The following is a 14,168-nucleotide window of genomic DNA, read 5'->3' on the forward strand; positions in this document are numbered from 1 at the left end:
TAAGCAAATTAAAAAAAAACGCAATATGTAGGCTACACGAGAACGGAGACGTCGAGTAACCAAAACAAATGCGTTAAACAAATTCGTACACGTTATTTATCAATTTAACTCTAGAATTAAAGGATATACAACGAGAAACAACGTTTGACAACCTTTAAACAGTTTTAATAACTATCTCAAAAATTATCGCTCTGATGCAAACAACTGATGAGTTATCTACTTAAATTTGATGAACAAAACGACTTACGTATTTTAAACATGCTAACCTTTAGCCCGGTATGAACAAAACGACTTACGTATTTTAAACATGCTAACCTTTAGCCCGGTAAGCAAATTAAAAAAAAAAACGCAATATGTAGGCTACACGAGAACGGAGACGTCGAGTAACCAAAACAAATGCGTTAAACAAATTCGTACACGTTATTTATCAATTTAACTCTAGAATTAAAGGATATACAACGAGAAACAACGTTTGACAACCTTTAAACAGTTTTAATAACTATCTCAAAAATTATCGCTCTGATGCAAACAACTGATGAGTTATCTACTTAAATATGATGAACAAAACGACTTACGTATTTTAAACATGCTAACCTTTAGCCCGGTAAGCAAATTAAAAAAAAACGCAATATGTAGGCTACACGAGAACGGAGACGTCGAGTAACCAAAACAAATGCGTTAAACAAATTCGTACACGTTATTTATCAATTTAACTCTAGAATTAAAGGATATACAACGAGAAACAACGTTTGACAACCTTTAAACAGTTTTAATAACTATCTCAAAAATTATCGCTCTCATGCAAACAACTGATGAGTTATCTACTTAAATTTGATGAACAAAACGACTTACGTATTTTAAACATGCTAACCTTTAGCCCGGTAAGCAAATTAAAAAAAAAAACGCAATATGTAGGCTACACGAGAACGGAGACGTCGAGTAACCAAAACAAATGCGTTAAACAAATTCGTACACGTTATTTATCAATTTAACTCTAGAATTAAAGGATATACAACGAGAAACAACGTTTGACAACGTTTAAACAGTTTTAATAACTATCTCAAAAATTATCGCTCTGATGCAAACAACTGATGAGTTATCTACTTAAATTTGTTGAACAAAACGACTTACGTATTTTAAGCATGCTAACCTTTAGCCCGGTAAGCAAATTAAAAAAAAACGCAATATGTAGGCTACACGAGAACGGAGACGTCGAGTAACCAAAACAAATGCGTTAAACAAATTCGTACACGTTATTTATCAATTTAACTCTAGAATTAAAGGATATACAACGAGAAACAACGTTTGACAACCTTTAAACAGTTTTAATAACTATCTCAAAAATTATCGCTCTGATGCAAACAACTGATGAGTTATCTACTTAAATATGATGAACAAAACGACTTACGTATTTTAAACATGCTAACCTTTAGCCCGGTAAGCAAATTAAAAAAAAACGCAATATGTAGGCTACACGAGAACGGAGACGTCGAGTAACCAAAACAAATGCGTTAAACAAATTCGTACACGTTATTTATCAATTTAACTCTAGAATTAAAGGATATACAACGAGAAACAACGTTTGACAACCTTTAAACAGTTTTAATAACTATCTCAAAAATTGTCGCTCTGATGCAAACAACTGATGAGTTATCTACTCAAATTTGTTGAACAAAACGACTTACGTATTTTAAACATGCTAACCTTTAGCCCGGTAAGCAAATTTAAAAAAAAACGCAAAATGTAGGCTACACGAGAACGGAGACGTCGAGTAACCAAAACAAATGCGTTAAACAAATTCGTACACGTTATTTATCAATTTAACTCTAGGATTAAAGGATATACAACGAGAAACAACGTTTGACAACCTTTAAACAGTTTTAATAACTATCTCAAAAATTATCGCTCTGATGCAAACAACTGATGAGTTATCTACTTAAATATGATGAACAAAACGACTTACGTATTTTAAACATGCTAACCTTTAGCCCGGTAAGCAAATTAAAAAAAAAACGCAATATGTAGGCTACACGAGAACGGAGACGTCGAGTAACCAAAACAAATGCGTTAAACAAATTCGTACACGTTATTTATCAATTTAACTCTAGAATTAAAGGATATACAACGAGAAACAACGTTTGACAACCTTTAAACAGTTTTAATAACTATCTCAAAAATTGTCGCTCTGATGCAAACAACTGATGAGTTATCTACTTAAATTTGTTGAACAAAACGACTTACGTATCTTAAACATGCTAACCTTTAGCCCGGTAAGCAAATTAAAAAAAAAAACGCAATATGTAGGTTACACGAGAAAGGAGACGTCGAGTAACCAAAACAAATGCGTTAAACAAATTCGTACACGTTATTTATCAATCTAACTCTAGAATTAAAGGATATACAACGCGAAACAACGTTTGACAACCTTTAAACAGTTTTAATAACTATCTCAAAAATTATCGCTCTGATGCAAACAACTGATGAGTTATCTACTTAAATTTGTTGAACAAAACGAGTTACGTATTTTAAGCATGCTAACCTTTAGCCCGGTAAGCAAATTAAAAAAAAAAAGCAATATGTAGGCTACACGAGAACGGAGACGTCGAGTAACCAAAACAAATGCGTTAAACCAATTCGTACACGTTATTTATCAATTTAACTCTAGAATTAAAGGATATACAACGAGAAACAACGTTTGACAACCTTTAAACAGTTTTAATAACTATCTCAAAAATTATCGCTCTGATGCAAACAACTGATGAGTTATCTACTTAAATATGATGAACAAAACGACTTACGTATTTTAAACATGCTAACCTTTAGCCCGGTAAGCAAATTAAAAAAAAACGCAATATGTAGGCTACACGAGAACGGAGACGTCGAGTAACCAAAACAAATGCGTTAAACAAATTCGTACACGTTATTTATCAATTTAACTCTAGAATTAAAGGATATACAACGAGAAACAACGTTTGACAACCTTTAAACAGTTTTAATAACTATCTCAAAAATTATCGCTCTGATGCAAACAACTGATGAGTTATCTACTTAAATATGATGAACAAAACGACTTACGTATTTTAAACATGCTAACCTTTAGCCCGGTAAGCAAATTTAAAAAAAAAACGCAATATGTAGGCTACACGAGAACGGAGACGTCGAGTAACCAAAACAAATGCGTTAAACAAATTCGTACACGTTATTTATCAATTTAACTCTAGAATTAAAGGATATACAACGAGAAACAACGTTTGACAACCTTTAAACAGTTTTAATAACTATCTCAAAAATTATCGCTCTGATGCAAACAACTGATGAGTTATCTACTTAAATATGATGAACAAAACGACTTACGTATTTTAAACATGCTAACCTTTAGCCCGGTAAGCAAATTAAAAAAAAACGCAATATGTAGGCTACACGAGAACGGAGACGTCGAGTAACCAAAACAAATGCGTTAAACAAATTCGTACACGTTATTTATCAATTTAACTCTAGAATTAAAGGATATACAACGAGAAACAACGTTTGACAACCTTTAAACAGTTTTAATAACTATCTCAAACATTATCGCTCTGATGCAAACAACTGATGAGTTATCTACTTAAATATGATGAACAAAACGACTTACGTATTTTAAACATGCTAACCTTTAGTCCGGTAAGCAAATTAAAAAAAAAACGCAATATGTAGGCTACACGAGAACGGAGACGTCGCGTAACCAAAACAAATGCGTTAAACAAATTCGTACACGTTATTTATCAATTTAACTCTAGAATTAAAGGATATACAACGAGAAATAACGTTTGACAACCTTTAAACAGTTTTAATAACTATCTCAAAAATTATCGCTCTGATGCAAACAACTGATGAGTTATCTACTTAAATTTGTTGAACAAAACGACTTACGTATTTTAAACATGCTAACCTTTAGCCCGGTAAGCAAATTTAAAAAAAAAACGCAATATGTAGGCTACACGAGAACGGAGACGTCGAGTAACCAAAACAAATGCGTTAAACAAATTCGTACACGTTATTTATCAATTTAACTCTAGAATTAAAGGATATACAACGAGAAACAACGTTTGACAACCTTTAAACAGTTTTAATAACTATCTCAAAAATTATCGCTCTGATGCAAACAACTGATGAGTTATCTACTTAAATATGATGAACAAAACGACTTACGTATTTTAAACATGCTAACCTTTAGCCCGGTAAGCAAATTAAAAAAAAACGCAATATGTAGGCTACACGAGAACGGAGACGTCGAGTAACCAAAACAAATGCGTTAAACAAATTCGTACACGTTATTTATCAATTTAACTCTAGAATTAAAGGATATACAACGAGAAACAACGTTTGACAACCTTTAAACAGTTTTAATAACTATCTCAAAAATTGTCGCTCTGATGCAAACAACTGATGAGTTATCTACTCAAATTTGTTGAACAAAACGACTTACGTATTTTAAACATGCTAACCTTTAGCCCGGTAAGCAAATTTAAAAAAAAACGCAAAATGTAGGCTACACGAGAACGGAGACGTCGAGTAACCAAAACAAATGCGTTAAACAAATTCGTACACGTTATTTATCAATTTAACTCTAGGATTAAAGGATATACAACGAGAAACAACGTTTGACAACCTTTAAACAGTTTTAATAACTATCTCAAAAATTATCGCTCTGATGCAAACAACTGATGAGTTATCTACTTAAATATGATGAACAAAACGACTTACGTATTTTAAACATGCTAACCTTTAGCCCGGTAAGCAAATTAAAAAAAAAACGCAATATGTAGGCTACACGAGAACGGAGACGTCGAGTAACCAAAACAAATGCGTTAAACAAATTCGTACACGTTATTTATCAATTTAACTCTAGAATTAAAGGATATACAACGAGAAACAACGTTTGACAACCTTTAAACAGTTTTAATAACTATCTCAAAAATTGTCGCTCTGATGCAAACAACTGATGAGTTATCTACTTAAATTTGTTGAACAAAACGACTTACGTATCTTAAACATGCTAACCTTTAGCCCGGTAAGCAAATTAAAAAAAAAAACGCAATATGTAGGTTACACGAGAAAGGAGACGTCGAGTAACCAAAACAAATGCGTTAAACAAATTCGTACACGTTATTTATCAATCTAACTCTAGAATTAAAGGATATACAACGCGAAACAACGTTTGACAACCTTTAAACAGTTTTAATAACTATCTCAAAAATTATCGCTCTGATGCAAACAACTGATGAGTTATCTACTTAAATTTGTTGAACAAAACGAGTTACGTATTTTAAGCATGCTAACCTTTAGCCCGGTAAGCAAATTAAAAAAAAAAAGCAATATGTAGGCTACACGAGAACGGAGACGTCGAGTAACCAAAACAAATGCGTTAAACCAATTCGTACACGTTATTTATCAATTTAACTCTAGAATTAAAGGATATACAACGAGAAACAACGTTTGACAACCTTTAAACAGTTTTAATAACTATCTCAAAAATTATCGCTCTGATGCAAACAACTGATGAGTTATCTACTTAAATATGATGAACAAAACGACTTACGTATTTTAAACATGCTAACCTTTAGCCCGGTAAGCAAATTAAAAAAAAACGCAATATGTAGGCTACACGAGAACGGAGACGTCGAGTAACCAAAACAAATGCGTTAAACAAATTCGTACACGTTATTTATCAATTTAACTCTAGAATTAAAGGATATACAACGAGAAACAACGTTTGACAACCTTTAAACAGTTTTAATAACTATCTCAAAAATTATCGCTCTGATGCAAACAACTGATGAGTTATCTACTTAAATATGATGAACAAAACGACTTACGTATTTTAAACATGCTAACCTTTAGCCCGGTAAGCAAATTTAAAAAAAAAACGCAATATGTAGGCTACACGAGAACGGAGACGTCGAGTAACCAAAACAAATGCGTTAAACAAATTCGTACACGTTATTTATCAATTTAACTCTAGAATTAAAGGATATACAACGAGAAACAACGTTTGACAACCTTTAAACAGTTTTAATAACTATCTCAAAAATTATCGCTCTGATGCAAACAACTGATGAGTTATCTACTTAAATATGATGAACAAAACGACTTACGTATTTTAAACATGCTAACCTTTAGCCCGGTAAGCAAATTAAAAAAAAACGCAATATGTAGGCTACACGAGAACGGAGACGTCGAGTAACCAAAACAAATGCGTTAAACAAATTCGTACACGTTATTTATCAATTTAACTCTAGAATTAAAGGATATACAACGAGAAACAACGTTTGACAACCTTTAAACAGTTTTAATAACTATCTCAAACATTATCGCTCTGATGCAAACAACTGATGAGTTATCTACTTAAATATGATGAACAAAACGACTTACGTATTTTAAACATGCTAACCTTTAGTCCGGTAAGCAAATTAAAAAAAAAACGCAATATGTAGGCTACACGAGAACGGAGACGTCGCGTAACCAAAACAAATGCGTTGAACAAATTCGTACACGTTATTTATCAATTTAACTCTAGAATTAAAGGATATACAACGAGAAATAACGTTTGACAACCTTTAAACAGTTTTAATAACTATCTCAAAAATTATCGCTCTGATGCAAACAACTGATGAGTTATCTACTTAAATTTGTTGAACAAAACGACTTACGTATTTTAAACATGCTAACCTTTAGCCCGGTAAGCAAATTTAAAAAAAAAACGCAATATGTAGGCTACACGAGAACGGAGACGTCGAGTAACCAAAACAAATGCGTTAAACAAATTCGTACACGTTATTTATCAATTTAACTCTAGAATTAAAGGATATACAACGAGAAACAACGTTTGACAACCTTTAAACAGTTTTAATAACTATCTCAAAAATTATCGCTCTGATGCAAACAACTGATGAGTTATCTACTTAAATTTGTTGAACAAAACGACTTACGTATTTTAAGCATGCTAACCTTTAGCCCGGTAAGCAAATTAAAAAAAAAAACGCAATATGTAGGCTACACGAGAACGGAGACGTCGAGTAACCAAAACAAATGCGTTAAACAAATTCGTACACGTTATTTATCAATTTAACTCTAGAATTAAAGGATATACAACGAGAAACAACGTTTGACAACCTTTAAACAGTTTTAATAACTATCTCAAAAATTATCGCTCTGATGCAAACAACTGATGAGTTATCTACTTAAATTTGTTGAACAAAACGACTTACGTATTTTAAGCATGCTAACCTTTAGCCCGGTAAGCAAATTAAAAAAAAAAAACGCAATATGTAGGCTACACGAGAACGGAGACTTCGAGTAACCAAAACAAATGCGTTAAACAAATTCGTACACGTTATTTATCAATTTAACTCTAGAATTAAAGGATATACAACGAGAAACAACGTTTGACAACCTATAAACAGTTTTAATAACTATCTCAAAAATTATCGCTCTGATGCAAACAACTGATTAGTTATCTACTTAAATTTGATGAACAAAACGACTTACGTATTTTAAACATGCTAACCTTTAGCCCGGTAAGCAAATTAAAAAAAAAAAAAACGCAATATGTAGGCTACACGAGAACGGAGACGTCGAGTAACCAAAACAAATGCGTTAAACAAATTCGTACACGTTATTTATCAATTTAACTCTAGAATTAAAGGATATACAACGAGAAACAACGTTTGACAACCTTTAAACAGTTTTAATAACTATCTCAAAAATTATCGCTCTGATGCAAACAACTGATGAGTTATCTACTTAAATATGATGAACAAAACGACTTACGTATTTTAAACATGCTAACCTTTAGCCCGGTAAGCAAATTAAAAAAAAAAACGCAATATGTAGGCTACACGAGAACGGAGACGTCGAGTAACCAAAACAAATGCGTTAAACAAATTCGTACACGTTATTTATCAATTTAACTCTAGAATTAAAGGATATACAACGAGAAACAACGTTTGACAACCTTTAAACAGTTTTAATAACTATCTCAAAAATTATCGCTCTGATGCAAATAACTGATGAGTTATCTACTTAAATTTGATGAACAAAACGACTTACGTATTTTAAACATGCTAACCTTTAGCCCGGTAAGCAAATTAAAAAAAAAACGCAATATGTAGGCTACACGAGAACGCAGACGTCGAGTAACCAAAACAAATGCGTTAAACAAATTCGTACACGTTATTTATCAATTTAACTCTAGAATTAAAGGATATACAACGAGAAACAACGTTTGACAACCTTTAAACAGTTTTAATAACTATCTCAAAAATTGTCGCTCTGATGCAAACAACTGATGAGTTATCTACTTAAATTTGTTGAACAAAACGACTTACGTATTTTAAGCATGCTAACCTTTAGCCCGGTAAGCAAATTAAAAAAAAAACGCAATATGTAGGCTACACGAGAACGGAGACGTCGAGTAACCAAAACAAATGCGTTAAACAAATTCGTACACGTTATTTATCAATTTAACTCTAGAATTAAAGGATATACAACGAGAAACAACGTTTGACAACCTTTAAACAGTTTTAATAACTATCTCAAAAATTATCGCTCTGATGCAAACAACTGATGAGTTATCTACTTAAATATGATGAACAAAACGGCTTACGTATTTTAAACATGCTAACCTTTAGCCCGGTAAGCAAATTAAAAAAAAAAAAACGCAATATGTAGGCTACACGAGAACGGAGACGTCGAGTAACAAAAACAAATGCGTTAAACAAATTCGTACACGTTATTTATCTATTTAACTCTAGAATTAAAGGATATACAACGAGAAACAACGTTTGACAACCTTTAAACAGTTTTAATAACTATCTCAAAAATTATCGCTCTGATGCAAACAACTGATGAGTTATCTACTTAAATATGATGAACAAAACGACTTACGTATTTTAAACATGCTAACCTTTAGCCCGGTAAGCAAATTAAAAAAAAAAAACGCAATATGTAGGCTACACGAGAACGGAGACATCGAGTAACCAAAACAAATGCGTTAAACAAATTCGTACACGTTTATTTATCAATTTAACTCTAGAATTAAAGGATATACAACGAGAAACAACGTTTGACAACCTTTAAACAGTTTTAATAACTATCTCAAAAATTATCGCTCTGATGCAAACAACTGATGAGTTATCTACTTAAATTTGTTGAACAAAACGACTTACGTATTTTAAACATGCTAACCTTTAGCCCGGTAAGCAAATTAAAAAAAAAAAAACGCAATATGTAGGCTACACGAAAACGGAGACGTCGAGTAACCAAAACAAATGCGTTAAATTCGTACACGTTATTTATCAATTTAACTCTAGAATTAAAGGATATACAACGAGAAACAACGTTTGACAACCTTTAAACAGTTTTAATAACTATCTCAAAAATTATCGCTCTGATGCAAACAACTGATGAGTTATCTACTTAAATATGATGAACAAAACGACTTACGTATTTTAAACATGCTAACCTTTAGCCCGGTAAGCAAATTTAAAAAAAAACGCAATATGTAGGCTACACGAGAACAGAGACGTCGAGTAAACCAAAACAAATGCGTTAAACAAATTCGTACACGTTATTTATCAATTTAACTCTAGAATTAAAGGATATACAACGAGAAACAACGTTTGACAACCTTTAAACAGTTTTAATAACTATCTCAAAAATTATCGCTCTGATGCAAACAACTGATGAGTTATCTACTTAAATTTGATGAACAAAACGACTTACGTATTTTAAACATGCTAACCTTTAGCCCGGTAAGCAAATTAAAAAAAAAACGCAATATGTAGGCTACACGAGAACGGAGACGTCGAGTAACCAAAACAAATGCGTTAAACAAATTCGTACACGTTATTTATCAATTTAACTCTAGAATTAAAGGATATACAACGAGAAACAACGTTTGACAACCTTTAAACAGTTTTAATAACTATCTCAAAAATTATCGCTCTGATGCAAACAACTGATGAGTTATCTACTTAAATTTGATGAACAAAACGACTTACGTATTTTAAACATGCTAACCTTTAGCCCGGTAAGCAAATTAAAAAAAAAAACGCAATATGTAGGCTACACGAGAACGGAGACGTCGAGTAACCAAAACAAATGCGTTAAACAAATTCGTACACGTTATTTATCAACTTAACTCTAGAATTAAAGGATATACAACGAGAAACAACGTTTGACAACCTTTAAACAGTTTTAATAACTATCTCAAAAATTGTCGCTCTGATGCAAACAACTGATGAGTTATCTACTTAAATTTGTTGAACAAAACGACTTACGTATTTTAAACATGCTAACCTTTAGCCCGGTAAGCAAATTAAAAAAAAACGCCATATGTAGGCTACACGAGAACGGAGACGTCGAGTAACCAAAACAAATGCGTTAAACAAATTCGTACACGTTATTTATCAATTTAACTCTAGAATTAAAGGATATACAACGAGAAACAACGTTTGACAACCTTTAAACAATTTTAATAACTATCTCAAAAATTATCGCTCTGATGCAAACAACTGATGAGTTATCTACTTAAATTTGTTGAACAAAACGACTTACGTATTTTAAACATGCTAACCTTTAGCCCGGTAAGCAAATTAAAAAAAAAAACGCAATATGTAGGCTACACGAGAACGGAGACGTCGAGTAACCAAAACAAATGCGTTAAACAAATTCGTACACGTTATTTATCAATTTAACTCTAGAATTAAAGGATATACAACGAGAAACAACGTTTGACAACCTTTAAACAGTTTTAATAACTATCTCAAAAATTATCGCTCTGATGCAAACAACTGATGAGTTATCTACTTAAATTTGATGAACAAAACGACTTACGTATTTTAAACATGCTAACCTTTAGCCCGGTAAGCAAATTAAAAAAAAAACGCAATATGTAGGCTACACGAGAACGGAGACGTCGAGTAACCAAAACAAATGCGTTAAACAAATTCGTACACGTTATTTATCAATTTCACTCTAGAATTAAAGGATATACAACGAGAAACAACGTTTGACAACCTTTAAACAGTTTTAATAACTATCTCAAAAATTATCGCTCTGATGCAAACAACTGATGAGTTATCTACTTAAATATGATGAACAAAACGACTTACGTATTTTAAACATGCTAACCTTTAGCCCGGTAAGCAAATTAAAAAAAAAACGCAATATGTAGGCTACACGAGAACGGAGACGTCGAGCAACCAAAACATATGCGTTAAACAAATTCGTACACGTTATTTATCAATTTAACTCTAGAATTAAAGGATATACAACGAGAAACAACGTTTGACAACCTTTAAACAGTTTTAATAACTATCTCAAAAATTATCGCTCTGATGCAAACAACTGATGAGTTATCTACTTAAATAGGATGAACAAAACGACTTACGTATTTTAAACATGCTAACCTTTAGCCCGGCAAGCAAATTAAAAAAAAAAACGCAATATGTAGGCTACACGAGAACGGAGACGTCGAGTAACCAAAACAAATGCGTTAAACAAATTCGTACACGTTATTTATCAATTTAACTCTAGAATTAAAGGATATACAACGAGAAACAACGTTTGACAACCTTTAAACAGTTTTAATAACTATCTCAAAAATTGTCGCTCTGATGCAAACAACTGATGAGTTATCTACTTAAATTTGTTGAACAAAACGACTTACGTACTTTAAACATGCTAACCTTTAGCCCGGTAAGCAAATAAAAAAAAAACGCAATATGTAGGCTACACGAGAACGGAGACGTCGAGTAACCAAAACAAATGCGTTAAACAAATTCGTACACGTTATTTATCAATTTAACTCTAGAATTAAAGGATATACAACGAGAAACAACGTTTGACAACCTTTAAACAGTTTTAATAACTATCTCAAAAATTGTCGCTCTGATGCAAACAACTGATGAGTTATCTACTTAAATTTGTTGAACAAAACGACTTACGTATTTTAAACATGCTAACCTTTAGCCCGGTAAGCAAATTAAAAAAAACGCAATATGTAGGCTACACGAGAACGGAGACGTCGAGTAACCAAAACAAATGCGTTAAACAAATTCGTACACGTTATTTTTCAATTTAACTCTAGAATTAAAGGATATACAACGAGAAACAACGTTTGACAACCTTTAAACAGTTTTAATAACTATCTCAAAAATTATCGCTCTGATGCAAACAACTGATGAGTTATCTACTTAAATATGATGAACAAAACGACTTACGTATTTTAAACATGCTAACCTTTAGCCCGGTAAGCAAATTAAAAAAAAAACGCAATATGTAGGCTACACGAGAACGGAGACGTCGAGTAACCAAAACAAATGCGTTAAACAAATTCGTACACGTTATTTATCAATTTAACTCTAGAATTAAAGGATATACAACGAGAAACAACGTTTGACAACCTTTAAACAGTTTTAATAACTATCTCAAAAATTGTCGCTCTGATGCAAACAACTGATGAGTTATCTACTTAAATTTGTTGAACAAAACGACTTACGTATTTTAAACATGCTAACCTTTAGCCCGGTAAGCAAATTAAAAAAAAAACGCAATATGTAGGCTACACGAGAACGGAGACGTCGAGTAACCAAAACAAATGCGTTAAACAAATTCGTACACGTTATTTATCAATTTAACTCTAGAATTAAAGGATATACAACGAGAAACAACGTTTGACAACCTTTAAACAGTTTTAATAACTATCTCAAAAATTGTCGCTCTGATGCAAACAACTGATGAGTTATCTACTTAAATTTGTTGAACAAAACGACTTACGTATTTTAAACATGCTAACCTTTAGCCCGGTAAGCAAATTAAAAAAAAAACGCAATATGTAGGCTACACGAGAACGGAGACGTCGAGTAACCAAAACAAATGCGTTAAAAAAATTCGTACACGTTATTTATCAATTTAACTCTAGAATTAAAGGATATACAACGAGAAACAACGTTTGACAACCTTTAAACAGTTTTAATAACTATCTCAAAAATTATCGCTCTGATGCAAACAACTGATGAGTTATCTACTTAAATATGATGAACAAAACGACTTACGTATTTTAAACATGCTAACCTTTAGCCCGGTAAGCAAATTAAAAAAAAAAAACGCAATATGTAGGCTACACGAGAACGGAGACGTCGAGTAACCAAAACAAATGCGTTAAACAAATTCGTACACGTTATTTATCAATTTAACTCTAGAATTAAAGGATATACAACGAGAAACAACGTTTGACAACCTTTAAACAGTTTTAATAACTATCTCAAAAATTATCTCTCTGATGCAAACAACTGATGAGTTATCTATTTAAATATGATGAACAAAACGACTTACGTATTTTAAACATGCTAACCTTTAGCCCGGTAAGCAAATTAAAAAAAAAACGCAATATGTAGGCTACACGAGAACAGAGACGTCGAGTAACCAAAACAAATGCGTTAAACAAATTCTTACACGTTATTTATAAATTTAACTCTAGAATTAAAGGATATACAACGAGAAACAACGTTTGACAACCTTTAAAACAGTTTTAATAACTATCTCAAAAATTATCTCTCTGATGCAAACAACTGATGAGTTATCTACTTAAATTTGATGAACAAAACGACTTACGTATTTTAAACATGCTAACCTTTAGCCCGGTAAGCAAATTAAAAAACAAACGCAATATGTAGGCTACACGAGAACGGAGACGTCGAGTAACCAAAACAAATGCGTTAAACAAATTCGTACACGTTATTTATCAATTTAACTCTAGAATTAAAGGATATAAAACGAGAAACAACGTTTGACAACCTTTAAACAGTTTTAATAACTATCTCAAAAATTATCGCTCTGATGCAAACAACTGATGAGTTATCTACTTAAATATGATGAACAAAACTACTTACGTATTTTAAACATGCTAACCTTTAGCCCGGTAAGCAAATTAAAAAAAAAAACGCAATATGTAGGCTACACGAGAACGGAGACGTCGAGTAACCAAAACAAATGCGTTAAACAAATTCGTACACGTTATTTATCAACTTAACTCTAGCATTAAAGGATATACAACGAGAAACAACGTTTGACAACCTTTAAACAGTTTTAATAACTATCTCAAAAATTATCGCTCTGATGCAAAC

This window comes from Eurosta solidaginis, unplaced genomic scaffold (assembly GCF_040869045.1).
Source record: "Eurosta solidaginis isolate ZX-2024a unplaced genomic scaffold, ASM4086904v1 ctg00001129.1, whole genome shotgun sequence".
In the NCBI taxonomy this organism is placed as follows: domain Eukaryota; kingdom Metazoa; phylum Arthropoda; class Insecta; order Diptera; family Tephritidae; genus Eurosta; species Eurosta solidaginis.